This window comes from Callithrix jacchus, chromosome 14, assembly GCF_049354715.1.
Source record: "Callithrix jacchus isolate 240 chromosome 14, calJac240_pri, whole genome shotgun sequence".
Taxonomy (NCBI): Eukaryota; Metazoa; Chordata; class Mammalia; order Primates; family Cebidae; genus Callithrix; species Callithrix jacchus.
Genome location: NC_133515.1, coordinates 42,023,384 through 42,044,013, shown reverse-complemented (window position 1 = coordinate 42,044,013; position 20,630 = coordinate 42,023,384). Strand labels below are relative to the sequence as shown.

The 20,630-nt window shown below is 44.6% G+C and overlaps 1 long non-coding RNA gene and 2 pseudogenes across 5 annotated transcripts in view; 1 reads left to right on the top strand and 2 right to left on the bottom strand.

Annotated features, from left to right (window-relative positions):
• LOC118147287 (uncharacterized) overlaps window positions 1–20,630 on the top strand; it is a 63,982-nt gene that overhangs the window by 20,979 nt on the left and 22,373 nt on the right. For all 4 annotated transcript variants that reach the window (XR_013526482.1, XR_013526481.1, XR_013526480.1 and 1 more), the window contains exon 4: window positions 685–13,962. This is a non-coding gene — a long non-coding RNA (uncharacterized LOC118147287). The remainder of the gene's footprint in view (window positions 1–684; window positions 13,963–20,630) is intronic.
• On the bottom strand, window positions 3,493–4,168 carry LOC144579262 (N-acetyltransferase 8-like; annotated as a pseudogene).
• LOC128929606 (EKC/KEOPS complex subunit TPRKB-like) lies at window positions 13,212–20,583 on the bottom strand (annotated as a pseudogene). Its single transcript, XR_013526488.1, has 4 exons — window positions 18,086–20,583; window positions 16,430–16,552; window positions 13,885–14,061; window positions 13,212–13,348 (listed from the first exon to the last, which is right to left on the bottom strand). The product of XR_013526488.1 is annotated as an EKC/KEOPS complex subunit TPRKB-like (transcript).

Genomic DNA, 20,630 nt, shown 5'->3' with positions numbered 1-20,630 from the left:
GTCTTAAATGTTTTGTATGCAGCCATACATTGAGAATTGAATGGTCTCACTTAGACTATGTCAGCAAGAACATAAAGAATCATTCACCTAGTGTGAAGCTGTGACTTGTGAACTCCACAGTGACACCAATAAAGACTTGTGAACTCCATACTGAGATCATTTACGATAGTGAGAGAGTGGCATCAGTGCCTAAAGTTTTGGTCAATCTCTCTAAATTGAGAGTGACAGAAACAGGGGAATTGATAAATCAAACTCAAACCTGGCCTGAGAAAGCCTTCATACTTCCATACGTGAGTCCTTAAGGGTGAACCATAACGTAACTAGTAGGTAGGCAGACTGAAAACCTAACTTAGGAGGATGCTTCTTTAGCAATAGCTGAGTCTCAGCCAATCCCATTGGCCATACTTCAGCCACTCACAGGTAGCCGACTGTTTGAATCACGCTCAGATAAGGTAAACACCAAGCTGTGACCAAGCTGGCTGTTTCTGTACCTCACTTCCCTTTTCTGTGGTCACTTTCCTTTTTCTGTCCACAAATCTGCTTTGACAACACAGCATCCCTGGTGTCTGTCTGCATCTGCTGTGATTCAGAGCGCTGCCCAGATTGCAAATTATTAATTCTTCTTGCTCAATTGAACTTTGTTTAAATTTATTTTTATAATGTATTCCTTTTTTTTTTTTTTAGACGGAGTTTCGCTCTCATTACCCAGGCTGGAGTGCAATGGCACGATCTCAGCTCACCGCAACCTCCGCGTCCTGGGTTCAGGCAATTCTCCTGCCTCAGCCTCCTGAGTAGCTGGGATTACAGGAACGTGCCACCATGCCTGGGTCAGCATGGTCTCGATCTCTAGACCTCATGATCCACCCGCTTCGGCCTCCCAAAGTGCTAGGATTACAGGTGTGAGCCACCGTGCCTGGTTAACATATTTCTTTTATCAGAACTTATAATTAAAATGGAAAGAGGGTGTAGAAATTTAGAAACCTTGCAGCATGGCCATGTGAGTAGAGAAGAAGGAATCCAAGCAGACTGCTGAGCAACCAACCACGTGCTAGAGACATTAGCATGTGTAAAAGGGAGCCAGGCCCTAATATTCAAGACAGTGGGCAGAGACCTCAGAGGCACTTCAGAACATCCCTCCTATCACATGGCCACAGGCCTAGGAGGACTGAATGGTTTCAGAGACCAGGCCCAGGCCACCATTACCTTGTGCTACCTCAGGATGCTACTTCCCACATCCCAGCTTCTCCAGCTCCAGCCTTGGCTCCAACAGCCCCAGATACAGCTCAGACCACTGCTTTGGAGGGTGCAAGCTTTAAGCCTTGGCAGCTTCCATGTGGTATTTTTTTTTTTTGAGACAGAGTCTTCCCCTCTCACCCAGGCTAGAATGCAATGGCACCATCTCAGCTCACTGTAACCTCCACCTCCAGGGTTCAAGCTATTCTCCTGCCTCAGCATCCCAAGTAGCTGGGATTGCAGGCATGTACGACCATGCCCAACTACTTTTGTATTTTTAGTAGAGATGGGGTTTCACCATGTTGGTTAGGCTGGTCTTGAACTCCTAACTTCAGCTGATCCACCTACCTTATCCTCCCAAAGTGTTGGAATAATAGGTGTGAGCCACCATGCCCTGCCTTCCATATAATTTTAGGTCTGCAGGCTTGCAGAATGCAAGAGTGAAGGTGGCTTGGGAGCTTCCACCTAGATTTCAGGGGATATGTCAAAAAGCCTGAGTGACCAGGCAGAAACCTGCCACAGCGGAAGAGCCCCCACAGAGAGCCTCTTCTAGGGCAGAGTCAAAGGAAAATGCAGGGTTGGAACCCCCACACAGAGTCCCCACTGGGGCATTGCTTAGAAGAGCTGTGGGAACGGGGCCACTGTCCTCCAGACCACAGAAAGGTAGAGTCACCAGCAGCTTACAACCTCAGCATGGAGGAGCCACAGGCATTCAACTCCAACCTGTGAGAGAGCAGCCATCTGGGCTGCACCCAGCAAAGCCATTGAGACAGGGCTGCTTGAGGCCTTGAAAGCCCACTCCTCTCACCAGTATGGAGTTAAGGAAGATTATTTTGAAATTCTAAGATTTAATGTTTGCCCTGCTGGGTTTCAGACTTATGTGGGGCCTGTTGCCTCTTTTTTTTTTCTTTTTTTTTCCAATTTCTCTTTTTTGGAATGGGAACGTCTACCCAATACCTGTAACACAAATGTATCTTGGAAGTATGTAACTTGTTTTTGATCCAATGGGCTCATAGGTGGAAGGAATTTGTCTTGAAGCTCAGATGAAACTATGGACCCTGGACTTCTGAGTTGATACTGGAACAAGTTGAGACTTTGGAGAACTATTAGAAAGGGATGATTGCATTTTACAATGTGAGACAACATGAGATTTGGAGGTCAAGGGCAGACTGATACAGTTTAGATGTTTGGTCCCTCCAAATCATATGTTGAAATAGGACCCCCAGTGTTAGAGGTGGGGCCTACTGGGAGGTGTTTTGGTCATGGGGGTGGCTTCCTCATGAATGGCTTGGTGCTCTGTCAGTGGAAATGACTGAGTTCTGGTTCTGTTGGTTCACATGTAAGCTTGTTGTTTGAAAGCACCTAGCATCTCTCATGCTTGCTGTCTTGCCATGTGACACACCTGCTCCTCCTTCAGCTTCCACCGTGAGTAAAAGATTCCTGAGGCCCTCCCCAGAAGCAGATGCCTGCACTATGCTTTTTGTACAGCCTGCAAAACCATAAGCCAAATAAACCTCTTTTTCTTATAAACTACCCAGTCTCAGGTATTCTATCATAACCCCCTGGAAGAGTTATACTACTCCCAGGTCGAGCCCATGGTAAATCCCACACTCCCCGCCAAGGCCACCTTTTTCCCCTCTGCAGACAGCGTGGGGTTAGAGTGGATTGATTGTGTCTCTGGCCCCAATTCTTCTCCCAGGGCTGCATTCCACCCTTTGCTATGTGACTTTGCAGGTCTTCTCACTACAGAGGCAGGTTCGTCTCACCTCCTGATTTTGGGGGAGATGCGACACATGCAGGGGTTTGAAAACACATTTGTTTGTTTCTGCTTTTGTTTTTGCTCCTCTGCAATTTCCTTGAAACCGTGCCTGAGCTAGCCTGCAGGAAAACGAAAAAGCACCATTGACCTAGTTTTTCAGCTGATCCCACTGCATTTGTACAATGTAATATGAGACCAGAGGAACTCCCCAGTCAAGCTCAGCCAAAATTGCTAACCTGCAAACTCATGAGCCAAATAAATATTTATTTCATTGTATGGTTGTTTTTATGCAACATTATCCTGACAATAGAAAAATGAAACAGATGGGACTCAAAAAGACTGAATGAAGCAGAAACCCAGAAGCCACCCACAGCCAATCATGTGGGACTCAGATGTGAATGGACAATAAGTTTTTATTGTGTCATTGCAGTGAAAGGTTGGGGATTGCTTGCTGCTACAGCCGAATTGATTATATTCTGACCAATACACAAAGAAAGAGATCACAGACCCCCTGCCTGAGCAGAAGGGAGGTGGTAGATGAAATGAACTGCAGGAACAGCCACTAGCCTGGCCCACATGCAGAAGAACTGGCCTGTCCTCTGGAAGCCCATGCTCTCGTAGAGGGCCATGGCAGAGAGCTGTATGGTGCTGGTATCCAGGACAACTTCTCTGTAGCCCTGGTCCCGGGCAAACTGGAGGACAGTCCTGACCAGGGCTTTTGCTATCCCCTGAAGACAGTGCTCAGTGTCCACAAAGAGGTGAAACAGCTGCAACCGCTTCTCCATCAAGGTGGGATCGTCAGAGCTCCCACCATGCCCACCACTTTCTCTCCAGACTCAGCCACCCAGAAGCAGGAGCCCTGCTCACTGAGGTAGGATTTGGTGATGTCAGACATGTCTGTGTGCAGTGTCATGTCTACAAACATGTTCCAGGGTTTTCTGGCAAGGAACCACAGGGCAGGGAAGAGGCTGAGGCTGAACACGAGGACCAAGAGCCAAGAGCCAGAGACTAGGAGTAGGGCGAGGGGGCTCCCCCAAGTAAGAGTATGAGGGTTCGAGGCCGCTTCAGCAATTGCTGGAAGGTGGCTGGGACGTGCTCTGCCATACCCCGGGAGAGCAAGCCCACGACCCACTTGTGGTCCCTCTCCCGGTATTTGCGGATGTGATAAGGAGCCATGGACAAACTTCTGTGTCTGAAATCTCAAAGTCCAGAAGAGAGAGCTAGACTCCCTGATGCCTTTACAGGAGGCCTGAGGAAGAGAGAGGAAACCAGGTGAATGCCTGCATGGCTTCCAGCCTTGCAGGAATGCGTAGACCTGCTCAAGGGTGTGTCTTTCTGCTTTTGCCCATGAGGAAGCAGGCCTCTGCCACTGGGAGAAGGTAGGGTCAGAAACACCTGCACTGGAATCTGGTTCTGTCCCTTTCTAGCTGTGTGACCTTGGGCATGTCACTTAACCTCTCTGAGCTTCTGTTTCTTCATCCATAGAACATGGGAGAAGACTAGAGTTTTTGGTGTGGTTTTTTTTTTTGTTTTTTTTTTTTTGAGATAGAGTCTTGTGCTGCCGTCCAGGCTGCAGTGCAGTGGCATGATCTCAGCTCACTGCAACCTCAGCCTCCCAGGTTTAAGCAATTCTCCTCCCTCAGCTTCCTGAGTAGCTGGGACTACAGTCACATGCCACATGTCTGGCTAACTTTTTGTATTTTTAGTAGAGATGCAATTTCACCATGTTAGCCAGGATGGTCTCAATGTCCTGACCTTGTGATATGCTTGCCTTACCCTCCCAAAGTGCTGGAATTACCTGGCCTCTAGAATTGTTTTGAGGATTGAATAAAATACCTTCTATAAAGCCCTGGGATAGATAAACTACCACCGCTCTTCCCTGTTCCCTTTTTCTGGATCTCTCAGCTTCTTCGTGCATTGAGAGGGCAACTGCCACAGGCCACATATCCAGCCCTTTGGTCCTTCTCCAGGGACCATACAGTACAGAAATATTGTGTCCAAGCACAAGTTTCAGCGAAGACTCCTTCCGCCTTGATAACAAATATTTAGGTTGCTGAGAGGGCATAAAAGCCAAGCACAAAAAACAGCCCAGCCTCCAGATCCCAAGGAAGGTGCAGGCTCAGAGCCCTGTCCTTCCACCCATGTCCCCTCACCTGTCACCACAAGAGCCTTGAGTAGTGTCCAGGGAGCTTTAGCTCTCAGGGGCTCACTGGCATCCAGGAAATACCCTCCGGGGCCCTCCCACCCCTAGAAAGTCTACCACTGCGTCCTGCTAGTGTGAGGCTGACCAATATTTAAAGCCAGAAAACTACCGATCACGTGGAGGGGGAGAAGTTTTTGCTCTGTCCTTGTGCTGTCTCTCCCAACAAGGCTGCCTCATTGGTTGGCTCCTGAATGTTTGATAATCATAAACCCGAGGGTCAAAGACCTGTACTGCATGTAGCACAGCAGGAAGCCCAGTGTACATTCCCCTTTGTGGTCATAGGGAATGACCTGGAAGGGGAGACTCAGGGTCTGGAACAGCCCAGAATCCTCTTGGCTGTTCAGGCCCTGAGCATCTCTCTTCCACCTGGCACACTTGGTACTCTCTGAGATCCACCCTGGTCCCTGTTTCTGAGACGCCACAAGCCTGAGAACTGTGCCATTTACCCTGTGATCAGTCATCACTGGCCAGAGGCCAAGTCCCCATGCTTGGTAACAAGGCCCTTCCCAGCTAGGCTTCTCCCTGCTGAGGTTTCCCTGGTCCACAAAGCATCAATTGTTGGCAGTTCCTTGCACTTACCTCACCACCGTCCACCTCCACCCATTCATTGATTCAGTCAACAATTGTGTGCGATCCGTCCGGGGATCATTTCAGCCAGGAGCAAGGTTGATATTCAGCAGACAGACATGCCTGTGTGTGGCTTGTGTGCGTTCTGGCTGTTGGTCAGAGGCTATGCCATGCCCATTGTCAAATATTTTGCACTGCAGATGTTGGGGAAGCCGAAATTCGTGCCTTTGTACCCGATGTGGAGCTGATGCCAAACACTGACATGCGGGTGCCTGGAGATAGTGAAAGTTTTATTCCGTTTGACCAAAGTGAGAAGGCAGGAGAACAAGGTCACTCAAATTCACTTCAATGAAGCAGCAGCAGTAGAACGTTTTTATGCAGCTAGAGAGTAAGGAAGGGGGATTGAGAGGAAAAGTCTGTGTTTCTTCAGTGTCGGATAACACCTTGAGCAATCAGGCTTCTGGGTGTTAGCAGCTGGTCACAGTGTCCTTCAAGGCATTCATTGCTTCTGCAAACTTTTCCTGACCCTAAAGCTATGTCTTCCTGCTGGGCAAAGAAACAGTACATGAGCAGTTTATCATTGTATTGTGGGAACAAGGAATATTGGGCCAAAAGCAAGTGGTTAACACGTGCAAGCCAGCAAGGGCCTGATCAAAATGTTCATTTCAGTCACTAAAACATGCTGGGGTGCTAAAATTTCAAGGGGTCCCATTACAAGGATGCAATGTACACAAGAAAGGCAAAAGCAAAACCTAACAGAAAAAGCCCTTTTCCACACCAATTTACATGCTATTGAAGGGAAACTTCCCTTCCAAAGATTAGCTAACCTGTTGATGATCAGCCACACAGGGCCCATCATCTAGGTTAAGTAGTTTGGACTCTATTCCAAGAGCAAGGGGAGGATGTTGATAAGCACAGAGAGGAGGGGTGTGTGTGTGTGTGTGTGTGTGTGTGTGTGTGCGCGCGCGCGTGCGCGCATCACTCTGGCTGCAGGTGAACAATGGATCAGAGGAGGTAGGAATGGAAGCAGGGCCCCCAGTACAGGGATGCAGGTGCTCACTGTACAAGAGCAGCTGGCCCAGAGGGGCTCATGGGAAGTAGTCGGGCCTCCCTCTGCTTGCCAAGCCATGAGCCATGGCATGAAGCTGAGAATGGCTTCAAATAAAAAGGCACCTTTTTTTAATTTGCTCAAAGGCATTGCTTGCCCACTAAACCCTGCATCCAGTGGGCTGCATGGCTTGAGGCTGTGCCTAGTGCTGGCTTCACCTGGGCTAGCAGAGGCCCATGAGACAGCAGTGGCTTTACCAGAGTGAGGAAGTTAAGAAGCTGAGACCTGAACACATGGAGTGCATTTGGGGGTAGAAATGGCAGGAGTTGGAATGATTCACACAGGGATGAGGAAGCGCTCAGAGACAATGGCCAGGTTTCTGGTAGGGGCATTCAGGAAAACGGGAGAGAGCCCAGAATTGGAAAAGTCACGGCTTCCCCTAAAGGTGCTGTTCTGCAGCCTTCCTCAGCGGAAACCAGAAGCTGGGAGTCAGCAGCAGGGACCCAGGGCCAGCAGGTGGAGGCTGCTGAGATTCTGGATCTTTGGCATCCAACACCACCTCCAAGGAACTGTCTAACGAGCATCAAGACTGGGCAGTAAGTCCATGGGTCATCGTTAGAGTATTCTCAGAACACTTCAGTGTCAAGCAGGAGTTGGCCTAGGAATCACAAGAGGTAAGGAGCTGCCCCAAAGCACCCCTGAGTACTGCTAGTCTGAGTCTGATTAATATTCAGTCAGAAACCTGCCAATCACACAGAGGGGGAGAGGTTTGTGCTCTGTTCCTGTGCTGTCTCTCCCTCCATGCTCGCCAGTGGCTGTGGCTTCCTCAAAACACAGTGGCCTCAGTTGACATTCAGTCATCTCTTGCTCCCAGGATTTAGTGTGACTCCTGCATTTGTGTAGCTTTCTTGATAGAAGCCTGGGCTTTCCTTGTCAGACCTGAAAGATTCATTTATTCATTCAACGAACAGTGGCCGAGGGCCTGTGGTGTGCCAGGCCTGGGCTTGGTGTGAAGGCACCAGATGCCAGAAGTGAGGCTGCCACCCAGGAGGACACACCTGCTGGGGCTCTAGAAACAGGACAGTGGTGGAGACATCACATCCAGAATAACTTTGTTAGGAGGGTGAACTTTACATTTGGAACTTTTATGTTGCACTTATTGAAAAGCCACCTAAAATTGCCATATGTAATAGAGGTAATATAATGGCCTGTGAAACTGCCAGCTCCAGGAAGACAGACAGGGTGACCTGAAAGTAGGTTGGACCTGCTGGTTTTTCTGCCATTCTGTGCGCAGCATCAGCTTCATCCCGAGACCGGCACTGCATTGGATGTCAGGTGTTTGCCAGCCCAGTTGAAGCTGTCTGCTTCATTGCTCACCACCAGCAGAAAGGTGGGGGCTATGCCCTGCAGTACATGTGATCGAGGAGGTTTACATGGGGACTCAGTCACACATTCCAGGAACTAGATGTACATTTCATAGCAGGAGCCAGGTTATACCAAAGGAGTCCTGGCCTGAGGATACCAGCACCCCATGGAGATGGAGAATTCTAGGGAGCTCAGGGACTGAGGGGCTGAGTGACAGTGAGCACTGCCCACGGAGGAGGTGCCCTGCAGTCAGGAGGGGTGGGAAACAGGTGCGGATCGACAGCTGACAGAGGCCCACCCAGGTGAGCACAGGTAGAGCTAATGGTGGACAGAGAGGAAGAGTGTGCTGGTTTAGAGAGGAAGGCAGGGCCTATAGTGGTTTGGGAATTCCCAAGTTGAGCAAAGGGTGTGCCAAGTCCTCTGGTTGGGCTTGTTAACAAAAGCATCAAACTCTTAAATTATCTGTAAGAAGTTTCTTCTGAGCCAATGAATGGCCATGGCCTCAGGAAGTCTCAAGGGTCTTGAAAAAGTTTGCCCAGGACAGTCATTTTACACATTTGAGGGGACAGGAATTGGAGTAACATCATAAATCAGCCCATGGAAGGTGTACATTGATTCAGCCTAACAAGGTGGGATATCTTGAAGTGGGGTGTGGGAGGTCATTATAGGTCACACATGGATACGAAGATTTTCTGATTGGCAATTGGTTGAAAGAGTTCAGCTTTGTCTAAAGACAAAGTCAGTACAAAAGAATGCTTCAGTTCAGAGAGAGAGGGTTTGCCTCTGTCCTGCGATGCTGTCCCAGAGTCAGGGAGGTAAGTCAGCCACAGTATCCTGGGTCAATTTAAAACCCATTGAAGGAGACTCTGTGGTTTCTAGTTTGTGTGTTAATTCTGGCCTTGCATGGCCTCAGGTGTTGTTCATAATCTGTACCTGATTATCAGAGTCCGTTCCGAAAAATCTAACGATGCCTATTTTAACATTCATGCTGGTCAGTTTTGGGCCCTATACTCCAAAAGTACAGGCTCTCATGAGGCTACTCTTCCATCATGGCCAGGAATTCATTTTTTCAGGTTTCCCTGGGGTCCCTTGACTAAGAGGGATCTTTTACATTGGCTGGGGTCTCGGGATTGCAGACTTTAGGACAGCCTTACAGCACGGTGCAGGGCACTTGGCCGGATTTCCCTGAACCCTGAACTCCATGGTTCATGGGACAATGGAGCATGGGCCACCTGGATTCTGCTGAGATTCTTTCCCCAGGTGCAGGTGCAAGAGGGGAGCACAGGATGTTTTGGGGTCAGGGACAGAGGCTCCTGTCACTGAGAATTTGTACTCCTGGGAAGAGACTATTGTTGCAGTTGGTTTGCCTCTCTGTAGCACTGATGTGTAGCCCCAGCAATTCCAGTCCACTCTTAGCAGCCAGCCTTGAACATAGAACTGATTACATGAAAAGCCGGAAACAAAGCCTCTAAAATGCAGCCTCTCAAAAATGCTCACCAGAGCTGGATGTGGTTGCTCACTCCTATATTCCCAGCAGATAAATCACCTGAGGTCAGGAGTTCGAAATCAGCACAGCCAACGAAGTGAAACCCCGTTTCTACTAAAAATATAAAAATTTGCTGGGTGTGGTGACATGCACTCGGGAAACTGGGGCAGGAGACTCGTTTAAACTCAGGAGGCAGAGGATGCAGTTAGCCAAGTTAGCACCACTGCACTCCAGCCTGGGAAACGGAGTGAGACTCTGTCTCAAAACAAAACAAAACAAAACATTCGCCAGAGTTTCTTAATCAGACTTGGCGTAGCCAGTGAGCTACTGCTGCCTGCTGTGACTTGGGTGCTGTTTTTCCCACTAAGCCTAGACCTCTGCCTCGGGAGACAGGGCTCAGCTGCAGCCTCCTCAGCTAACCGTAAAGGGCTGCGTGGGCACCTCAGGGGCTCCTTAAATTCGCAGTGGCGTGCAGATTTGTGGGTTCTCTTTCTACATCAGATCTCCAAAGGTGTCTGCAGTCCCAAAAGGTTGGAAACTATTAAATTTGATCATTTCTGAAATGTCTTCCAGTTCAAGACTCCTCAGTTCCAGTTCATTTTCAATTCCTAAATAAAGGGATGGGTCCTGGAGCCTCCCAGGAAGCCGGCCTGCAACTGAGCACTTGCTGCAGATAATGCCGGAAGTGCAAACCCAAAGATGCGTGTGTCTGGCCTGCATGTGGAAGCTTTCATAGTCAGGTCTTGCTTTGTGACAGTGAGGGGTGACCAGGGAAGCCTATGTGAGGGGCAGGGGGAGACCAGCAGCCCAGCCTGGGGAGCTGCCTTAACCACAGCTCACCTCACTTCCTCAGAGCTAAGGGTTTCTTGAAGGGAAAATGCAGATTTATAAAAATACTAGGCAAGCTGGGTGGTTTTTTTTTAAAAACAAACAAAAAAAAAACCAAATTTTCACTCCAAGGACCCTGTGTTGGGCTCGGAAGAACTGGTGGCACAACTGAGGAGTCACGGAACACTGCTGTCAGAAACAGTGTTTTATTTTTTTAGGGCAATAAAAAAATAAAGAAGACAACAAAGAGGCTTAATTCTCCCTGTTAAAAACAAGGGAAGCGGTGTCCTCTCTCCCTTTTCTTAGAGCTTTTTCTTTGGAAAACTTGTCATTGTGAATCCTTCCTCTGCTCCTTTGAGGGGCATGCAAAGCTTTTTGACAGTGAAATAAGCCTCTTCTCAGCTTTGCCACCCAGGACTGTGTTCCTGAAGGACCTGGGAGCCCAGTCTTTGAAATGCCGTCATCAGAGCAGCCAGGGCCTATTTGCCAGCCTCGGTGAGAGCCTACCATCCACTCTGAGTGGTAAATCTACCTCCTGACATAAAGATAAGAGTTTCTTTTCCTTTATAACAAGGTAATTAGCAAACGCAGGTGGTCAGGTAAATTGGGGTTGAATCTCCAATGAAATGGGTGTGACCAAAGGTGCTGGGCAGTCCCCTAAGCATGGCTTCTCTTGAGAACATGTGCAGTGTGCAATGGGCTGGACCCACTGGCTAGTTTAGTGATGAGCTTTCTGTCTTTGCAGCACCTTAGCAGATCATTGCCTGTGATGTGCATCTCACTCTGGGTTAATGCCTCTTCAGTGATGAAATATTTTCTTCCTCTTCTACCTCTGCAGAGACTTGCTGGGATAGATTGTTTGTAATTCTATTACTGTACCGCTAGAGGACAGACATTGGGGTTAGGCAGCTGGGGAGGAGTTTAGAACCTATGCCTAGGCTTTCCACACTCCTCAGGTACCAGTTCATCAGTAGCAGAACTTAAACCCAGGACTTCCTGGACTCCATACTAACTGGAAAAAGGAATTCATTCTCTTTCATTGCTGACACTGCTGGGTGAGTGCATGTAGCAGTTATACTTTCCCCATCCCACCTTGTACCTCCTTCCACTACAGGGCCTGGCCAAGAGGCCTGGCCCTGCTTGCCCAGTGCACCCCTGACAAATGGAGACTGGGAGATGAGGATCCTGCCAGGGGCCAAGTGTTGGTCAAGGTGAATATGAACATGGAGGAAGATGGAGTCCTCCCCTCATGGGGTCAGGGATGTGGTGGGAGTGCTCAGGAAGCCATGGCTCCTGGCTGGGGCCATGCACCTGCCTCAGCAGCTGCAGTCTGACTTCTTGGGGTTGCATTCTGACTCCCCCTCCCACACACCGGCTCTTTCCTTCTAGAGGCCAAGGGACAATGGCAGGTTCACAGTGGCACTGCAAAGGTAGGGTTGGTGGGGGTTCCTGGGGAGCAGGGGCATCGGTCCTGCTGTGGCCCTGGCTACCCCCTTGCCCAGGCTCCATGTACACCCTCAGAATTCCCCTGGCACAACTTTTCTTCTTTCCATGAGGAACACCCTCACTTCCACCTGGACCTCTGCCAGAAAGAAGGGTGGGACCTCTGCCGAGGTGTCCCTGTGAGTGATCACCCGCAGCAGGAGGCATCTGCCAGGCCTCTGCACAGGAGCTGCCCCTGGGCCTTGTTTGTAAAATGGGGGTAATAACAGTACCTCATAAGGTTGCTGTGAGAATTAAATGGGTTCCTACAAGTGAAAAACACTTAGAACCAGGATTCAAGGCTTGCAAGGGGTGAGCTAGAGTAGCCATGGTAAGTAAGGAGAGGGAGGTGAACTGATGGATATAAAATCACCAAGGCTAAAATTTAAAAACAGTAACAATAAGCAGCTGGGTAGCTCATGCCTGTAATCCCAGTGCTTTGCGAGGTGCAGCAGAAGCTTCACTGGAGTCCAGGAATTTGAGAGCAGTCTGGGCAACATAGTGAGAGCTTGTCTTTACAAAAAAAAAAAAAAAATCACTAAGGCAAGGACCTAGTACACTGTAGGCATTCCACAAGTATACAATTTTTATTCCAATTATATAAAAATAAAATATATTTGAGTAGAAACAACTCTAGAAGGCAATAACAAATAATAGTAACTGGTTATCTTTTAAAGTAATATGAGGGAGGACTAGAAATGTCTTTTTTTTTAAGGAGAGAAGGAAAGAAATGAAAAAAAGGAGTGAAGGAGAGGAAGAAAACTAAAGAAAAAGGGAGAGAGAATGGAAATGTTGCTTTATTCTAAAAATGGGTATTAAAAACTCTTTTATGCCAATATGTTGCTTTATTCTAAAAATGGGTATTAAAAACTCTTTTATGCCAATAATCATGCTTACTAATGGCCGATCAATATTTCATTTAAGCCTATGAGTAGGTAAGATGTGGTGCTGACAAGAATGTATATTTTGTGTGTTTAAAGTGGAGAGCTCTATAAATGTTTATTAAGTTTACTTGTTCCGGATCTGAGTTAAAGTCCTGGATATCCTTATTAATTTTCTGTCTCGTTGATCTATCTAATACTGATGTTGAAGTCTCCCACTATTATTGTGTGGGAGTCTAGCGAATCTAAGTCTCTTCATAGGTCTTATGTATCTGGGTGTTAGAAGTGTCTTTTATACCATTCTGTGATTTAAAATTTTCTATAATGCACATATATTAGTTTTATAATCAGGCAAGGAAAATCAATGTTTCCTTTAATGCTGAGAATTTCTGTTCATATTTTTGACATTTCACAAAACATCTTTTGTTGACATTCTACAAATGATACCATCCAATAACGTCCCAATACGTTCTTCTTGTGAAGAGAGTTTATATATCTGTAAAAATGAAAGACAAATTATGACTTGCTGATAGTCATTCAGTAATAATTGCCATTATATAAACATGTGTAAGTGAAATCATTCCTCATTCGATCATTGGGTTCATGGTATAACAATGAATGTGATTAAAATATTCAAAATCGATGGCAATTTATTACTTGTATTCCCTTTAAATTGCTGCTATGGAGACAACTCTCAAGAAAATAAAAACCAAATTTCTATCCATTGTAAAAGCACATATCTAGATATTAACTTCATACTAAATTTATTTTACATTTTAAATATACTACGTTTGATATTTAAAGGAATTCACTTTCTTAATGTGGAGAATGCTTATGTCAGCTGAGTCTGTAATTATATTTTACATAAGCCCGCACCTCCCAGTTCTCTGTATCTATAATTATTTTTTAAGTAATTTAAAAAATCAACTTTCTAAAATTAAAAAAAAAAGGAGCCCTGGTGATCAATAGGCAAACAGCCTCAGCATTACTGCTCATCTATCACACTCCGTATAAAAACGTGGACTGGCAAACCTTTTTGACTTCTGTAATATTTGTTATTTCAGGAAGATTTTCCAGAGAAACCTGATGACCTTCTACTTGAGATATCAGGTATTCTTGATTTATCTGTTTTTCTCCCTCTTCAATGTAAACAATTAGAATTGAAGTGTCATTTCCCGAGATACCAAATTTTTTCAAAGCCTCTGAAATCTAAGAGAAAAAAATGGAAAAAAAACCCCCAACACAATTAACCATTGTTTCCTATGTCTGAAACATTTCCTCATCTGCCTTCTTCCTTGGTCAGGCTCTTATTTTTCATGTCCTAACAGTTCTCACTGCCTAGGTTTTCACTTCCAGTGATTCCTTTCCAAATCCGTTGGTACTTCCTCGCAAGCACTCCCTACTTAAAGGTACGCCTTGTTCCTATGGAATCAAGCCCAGCCTTCTCGGCACTGCATGAAACCGCCACCTCCCTCTGGTGCCCAGTGACCCTCCAGCGATGCACTTCTGCCTTCGGCCAGTCTCGCCTTCCTGGGGATCCAGTCACATTTCATGCCTTTCTGCCTGTGGTCAAGTTTTGTCCTCTGCTTACATGTCCCTTCTGCCCATGGCGTTGCTGCTGAACACGTGCTTCCATCTCCACAGTTCTGATGCCACTCCCCACCACACCCTCCTCCCTCCAAAATGAATGGCTTTGTTGCATTTCCCATTATATCATTTATCTTCGGGCATTTTAACTTCTGTCTTGTTTATCTGCCTCTCCTCAGGAACAAATTTGTTTCTTCTGCCCCTAGAAGTGTAATGGAACAGGGAAAAGTTCTATAGATGTTTACTGAATTCAAGAGTTTCCTGAATTATGTCCAGTGATCTCAAGGAAACAATAATTAGTAAATCTTATTCCAGGTACTGGGAAACTTATTACCACACTGAGATGACTGCATTTTATCAACTTTTCAATCATCTGTATTTTAACCTATGCCACAGGTTTCCTAACTTTTCTCTAGATGACATTAGTACCTGGCTCTTATTAATAGCTGCAGCAATACTCAAACCTCATCAGCAAAATTTCAGTCATTTTTTTCATGTGCTACATGTGGGATGTCTTTAGTTCCATAACTTGCATTGAAAAAGCATGACTCTAAGTATTTCAAACCAGACTCTTCCTATGCACTGGGTGTGTGAGTGAGGATGTAGGACTGCTGTAGGTACCAGCCAGTTCCTGGTATATGAAAAGGACATGAATCCCTATCATTCTTCTCTTTGCTTTCATGAGATCAACCTTTTTAGCTTCCACATATGAATGAGAACATACAATGTTTGTCTTTCTGTGCCTGGCTTATTTCACATAACATAAAGGCCTCCAGTTTCATCATGTTTTTGAAAATGACAGGATTTCATTTTTTTTAAATAGTGGAATAGTATTCCATTGCATATATATATGTGTATATATATATATGTGTGTGTGTGTATACATACCACATATATATATATCAATCACATTTATATATGTGTGTGTGTGTATGTATATGTATATATACCACATTTTCTGTAAGTTTTTACTGTGAATGAATGTTGAGCTTTTATCAAATGCTTTTTGTGCATCTATGGAGATGATCATAGGGTTTTCATCATTCGTTCTGTTGATGTAATGTACCCTATTTATTGATTTGCATATGTTGAACCATCCTTGCATGCCTGGAATAAATCTCACTTGATCATGATGTATTATCTTTTTAAAGTCTTGCTGAATTTGGCTTGCTAGCATTTTGTTAAGAATATCTGCATCTATGTTCATCAGAGATACTGGCCTGTAGTTTTTTTTTTTGTCTTTGTCTGGTTTTGGTATCGGTAATGTTGGCCTTGTCAAATTGAACTCTTTATTGTTACCTAATACCCTTCTTTGTCCTTTTTTTTTAGCTGTTTTTTACTGTTATTGGTTTAAAGTTTGGTTTATCTGATTTAAGAACGGTGGCCCTTGCTTTTTTTTTTTTCCATTTGCATGGATTTTTCTGTAATTCTTTACTTTGAGCCTATGGGTGCTGTTACATGTGAGATGAGTTTTTTTTGAAGACAGTAGATGAATAGGTCTTTCCTTTTATGTAGAACATATAGACTATTTACATTCATTACATCCAGTATAAAATAAATAAATAAATAAATAAAATTGAAAAAGAAGCCAATTAAAAAAAAAAAGAAAGGACATGGATCCCACACTCAAGTTTATGGGAAGAGGGAAAGATATGCATGCCAGTACACAAAATATCCATGCCTAATGTTTTATCATTTAGATTTCTGTCAGCTTCTTAAGCAAAAATACTTGAGGGGTCTTCCTGACCCTATATAGTAAGAACAACAGATAAAATTAACCTCACTTAATTTAACTCAATTTTTGTTTACTCATATGTAAACTGTCTTAGTAAGAGGCAGGGTTAAACCTCAACTCTGTCCAGAGCTCTCTTCGCTATTATTTTGGTTGATTCATAACCACGGGTTTGTAGGAATTTAGCCTCCAACCCAAAAAAGGGGAACACATATGTTATTATGACAAGGTCAACAGAAGTAGGAAAGTCCATATTACATTGTTATTTGGGGAAAGGTTGTAAATAATTTCAGTAGATAGAGTTCTTGTCTTCATTTTTCTCAGTTTGTAGAGGTGAACTGCTTTGTTTGCTGCCACAAGTATCTGAAATGGATCGACAATCTACCAAACAGAGCAAAAAGAATTAATTACACATAGAGAACCCGCAGTGTGTGAAGCACTTGGCAACTCATGGTAACTCCAGTGTCAAGCTGTTTTACCTCATCACAATTCTTACGGTCTATATTTTCAAAACTTTTATCCCAAGGGCCTGGGTAGTCACAGAATTTTAAAGCTGCAAGAAACTTACGCAAATAGTAATAATGTTTAAATAACATTAATTGAGGGCTAATGTTACGGCTGAGATCATATTCCAGACATTTTACTTGTACTATTTTCTTTAATCCTCAAAGCTACCCTATGAAATTGATATCAGCAGCAATAGTAACAGTAGTAGTAGTAGTAGTAGTAGTGTGTAATTGATGAGTAAATCAAGGCAAAGAATGTCTGGGTTTGAATACCATCTCTGTCACCAATCACCTAGGGAATTTAGGCAAGTTCCTTAGCATTTTATTTGTTAGACACAGATGAAACAGTTCACTCCCTAAGGCTGTTGTGAAGATTAAGCGAGTTAGTATATGTAAAGCACTTGGAACAATGCTAGGAATGCAGTGCACAGTATGTAACAGTTGGCTATGTCTTGTTCAAAGTCCTAAGTAGGAGGTCTGGGATTAAGTCCTGGTAACATGATCCCACTTTGTGTGTTTTTTGTTTGTTTGTTTTTGAGACAGTGTCTTGCTCTGTTGCCCAGGCTGGACTGCAGTAGCTCAATCTCGGCTCACTGCAACCTCCATCTCCCAGATTCAAGCAATTCTCGTGCCTCGGCCTCTCGAGTAGCTGGGACTACCATCACACACCATCACCATGCCCACCTAATTTTTGTGTATTTAGGAGAGACAGGGTTTCACTATGTTGGCCAGGCTAGTCTCAAACTCCTGGCCTCAAGCAATCCACCCACCTTTTCCTCTGTGTGTGCTTTTAACTGCTACACTATGCCTCCTCTGCAGACTCTTGTGAAGAATCCCCATTTTACCAAGGAGAAGCTGGAGATCCAGGCATTTCCCATGTGAGAGCCAGACCACAACCTTTCCTATTTCCTAGGGCAGCACCTGGCACTTCTGCCTCAATTCACCGTTATAGTCAAGGTTGGCTGCATCTGACTTAGACAAGAATTTTTTCCCTAAAGCTGACAGGATTTTAGGCTCCCCTATAAGATCATAAAAATTAATGTATAATTAAATGTTCTGTATAGCTCATTCATTCTTTTTTTTTTTTTTCTTTGAGACAGAGTGTTGCTCTTGTCGCCCAGGCTGGAGTGCAATGGTGCGACCTCAACTCACTGGAACCTCCACCCCCTGGGTTCAAGCAATTCTCCTGCCTCAGACTCCCAAAGTAGCTGAGATTACAGGCAACCACTGCCACACCCAGCTAATTTTTTTTGTATATTTAGTGGAGACAGGATTTACCATGTTGGCCAGGCTGGTCTTGAACTCCTGACCTCAGAAGATCCACCCGCCTCAGCCTCCAAAGTACTGGGATTATAGGCATGAGCCACCGTGCCCAGCTGGCTCATTCATCCTTATAATTTACATTTACCACTGTAGGATTTATCAGTGATCTATCGACGGTCCCTTCCATGGCTTTTCTTCTCAAGTCTCCTGCATTTTTGACATCTTTAAATAACAGAAGGGTCACCCTGTATTCAGGAAATAGGTCCCGCTAATGTGTTAAGTGCATTTTACAGATAAGCAGGATTCTACTGCACACAAAATGAAAAGACCAAGAGATTTCTTCTGTTTAAAAGTTAACATTAGAACTCATTTCTTAACAGATATTCAGTAACTTTGACAGTAACATGATTTAAAGTGTTAAACTAGAAAAGTCCATCGCCAAAGCCCATTTGGCATCCTCATGAAATCCTGTCTTCCTAACCCTGCTGAGCTGTTTCTAGTTCCACTGCCATTCCTGGGGAAAAGCCAAGGGGCCTAGCTGGTTGTTGTTTATTCAGACAAGGCAGGCTCAGAAGCATGCTTGAGGAGCTGCTTCCCCAGCAGACAAGCAGGAGCAGAATGTCAGGAATTTTTTAAAGAAGAGGTTACTTAGGTATTAATCAAGCCCTACTCTATCTTAGTCTTTTTAATTTCCTGATCTCATCATTTCATTTATATTTTAGCAAGGCCTAGTCATAAGTATTAATGAAGAAAATAATGTTAAACAATAAAGTATCACACTTGACCCAAAGATATTCATTCCACAGATGGAAATTAAGCAGAGAGGGTACAATTATTAAATAATCAATATTGCTCCTTTCTTGGACATAAGCTTAACAAGAAAAGGGTATTATATATAAAGACATAAAAGATAACTTGAATAACTAGAAAGACATGACCATATCTTTGAATGGAAAAACTATGTATTACAAAAATTTATTTAAAACAACTTCAGTCAAATCCCTATTGAGATATTTGGTGGGAGCAATTTGATAGACTCATTTATCCTTTTACCTGACAAATTATATTTCTAAAACTCTATGATGAAATTCATTAGGAATCCAAGATTTATACAATAAGATGTTCCTCTCATTATTTTAACAGTAAAACGTTGAAAACAACTTATCTAGCTAATTGATGGGGTTCATTGTGATTTAAAACATGTGGTCTTGATGCTGTGCAAAAACGGCAATAAATAACATTAAGTAAAAGCATCTGATTGGAAAACAAAACAAACTGGCCAAATTATGGGTTTTTTAAAAAGCTTTTAAACAATTATTAAAAAGAAAACGCACCAACAGGTTAATGTTATCTCTTAGAATTACATATGACTTTTTCTGTTACAAACAAGAAAAAACTATTGTGAACAATATCCTGGCACACAGTTCAATCTTTAGTCATGTTAAGGGGAAAAACAGGATCAGAAAGATATAATCAGTAGGCTCCCAATTATATAAAAAGATGCACACATTTTTTAAAGACACAAGAAGGAAACGCACTAATACACGACCGTCTTGGGTACTGAGATTCCGAGGTGATTTTTATTGTCCTTCATATAAAATAAAGTATTTTTTATGTATATTCTGAATTTTCTACAGTGAGCATACAAAACAGAGAACACATAATCGGAAAACAAAACAAAATGTGGTTTTAACACTGAGTGGGGAAGAACCCTTAGAAAACCTCAAAATAGTTTGTTCTTGTTTAGTGTAATTCACTCACTCAGGCCAGAAACTTGGAATCATCGTTGGGTATCCAACCTGTCACACGAATCCTGAATCGAATCCGTCAAGTCCTGAATTTTCACCTCCTGAATATACTTTTGGTTCGTCCACTTCTCTCCCATGTGTAGGCTAGGTCGCCACCGCTCATCTACAGCGGTAGCCACCTAAGTGGTTTCTCACAATTCCTGCCCTCCTATAATCCAGTCTTCCCCCGCAGTTACAGTGAGCCTTTCAAAATGTACATCAGATGCAGTCGTTCTGCTGCTCTTATGTTAAAGCGCTTACTTTGTGTCACGGTGATCCATACCGTAATATTTGGTCCCTGCCTCCCTCTTCTGCTACGGCCGCAATGGCCTTCTCTAAGCTCAAGTCACCAAGTTTTCTCCCCGATTCTGCCCTATCGGACAGGTAGTTCCCTCTCTCCTTTCGGCTCCGCTTGACCACTCCTCCCTCCCTTCAACTCCATTTGGAGTCCATGTGCTACAGCGCCCAGAACCCCAGGACTAGGGCTCTTTTTCGTCTGAGGATTAGCTCCCTTTTCGTCTCAATCACAACGTGAAAGACTCGTGCGCCTATGCGCTGTATGTCTCCTCACTGAACGATATTTCTTGAGGGGACAGACTGACTCTTATTCTCGTGCTCCATTCACGGAGGCTGGCCTCGTTGTCCCTTGATAAACACCAGCTGAAGAAACCGTAATCATTGTCCCAAGGATACTGTTAAAGTTGCCCGGACCTTCCTCTTCCCGAGCCGGCCCGTAGCGCACGAGGAAAACTCACCATCCGGTCCCCAGTGCGTCTCGGAAGATCTCCCGCAAAGCTCACAACTTTAGGAAGCGATGGGCAAGCCCCGTCTCCCCGTCTTCTTCGAGCGGGTTTCCGGGTAGGCCGGGAGCTGTCGTTCGCTTTCGACAAAGGAAATTGAAGA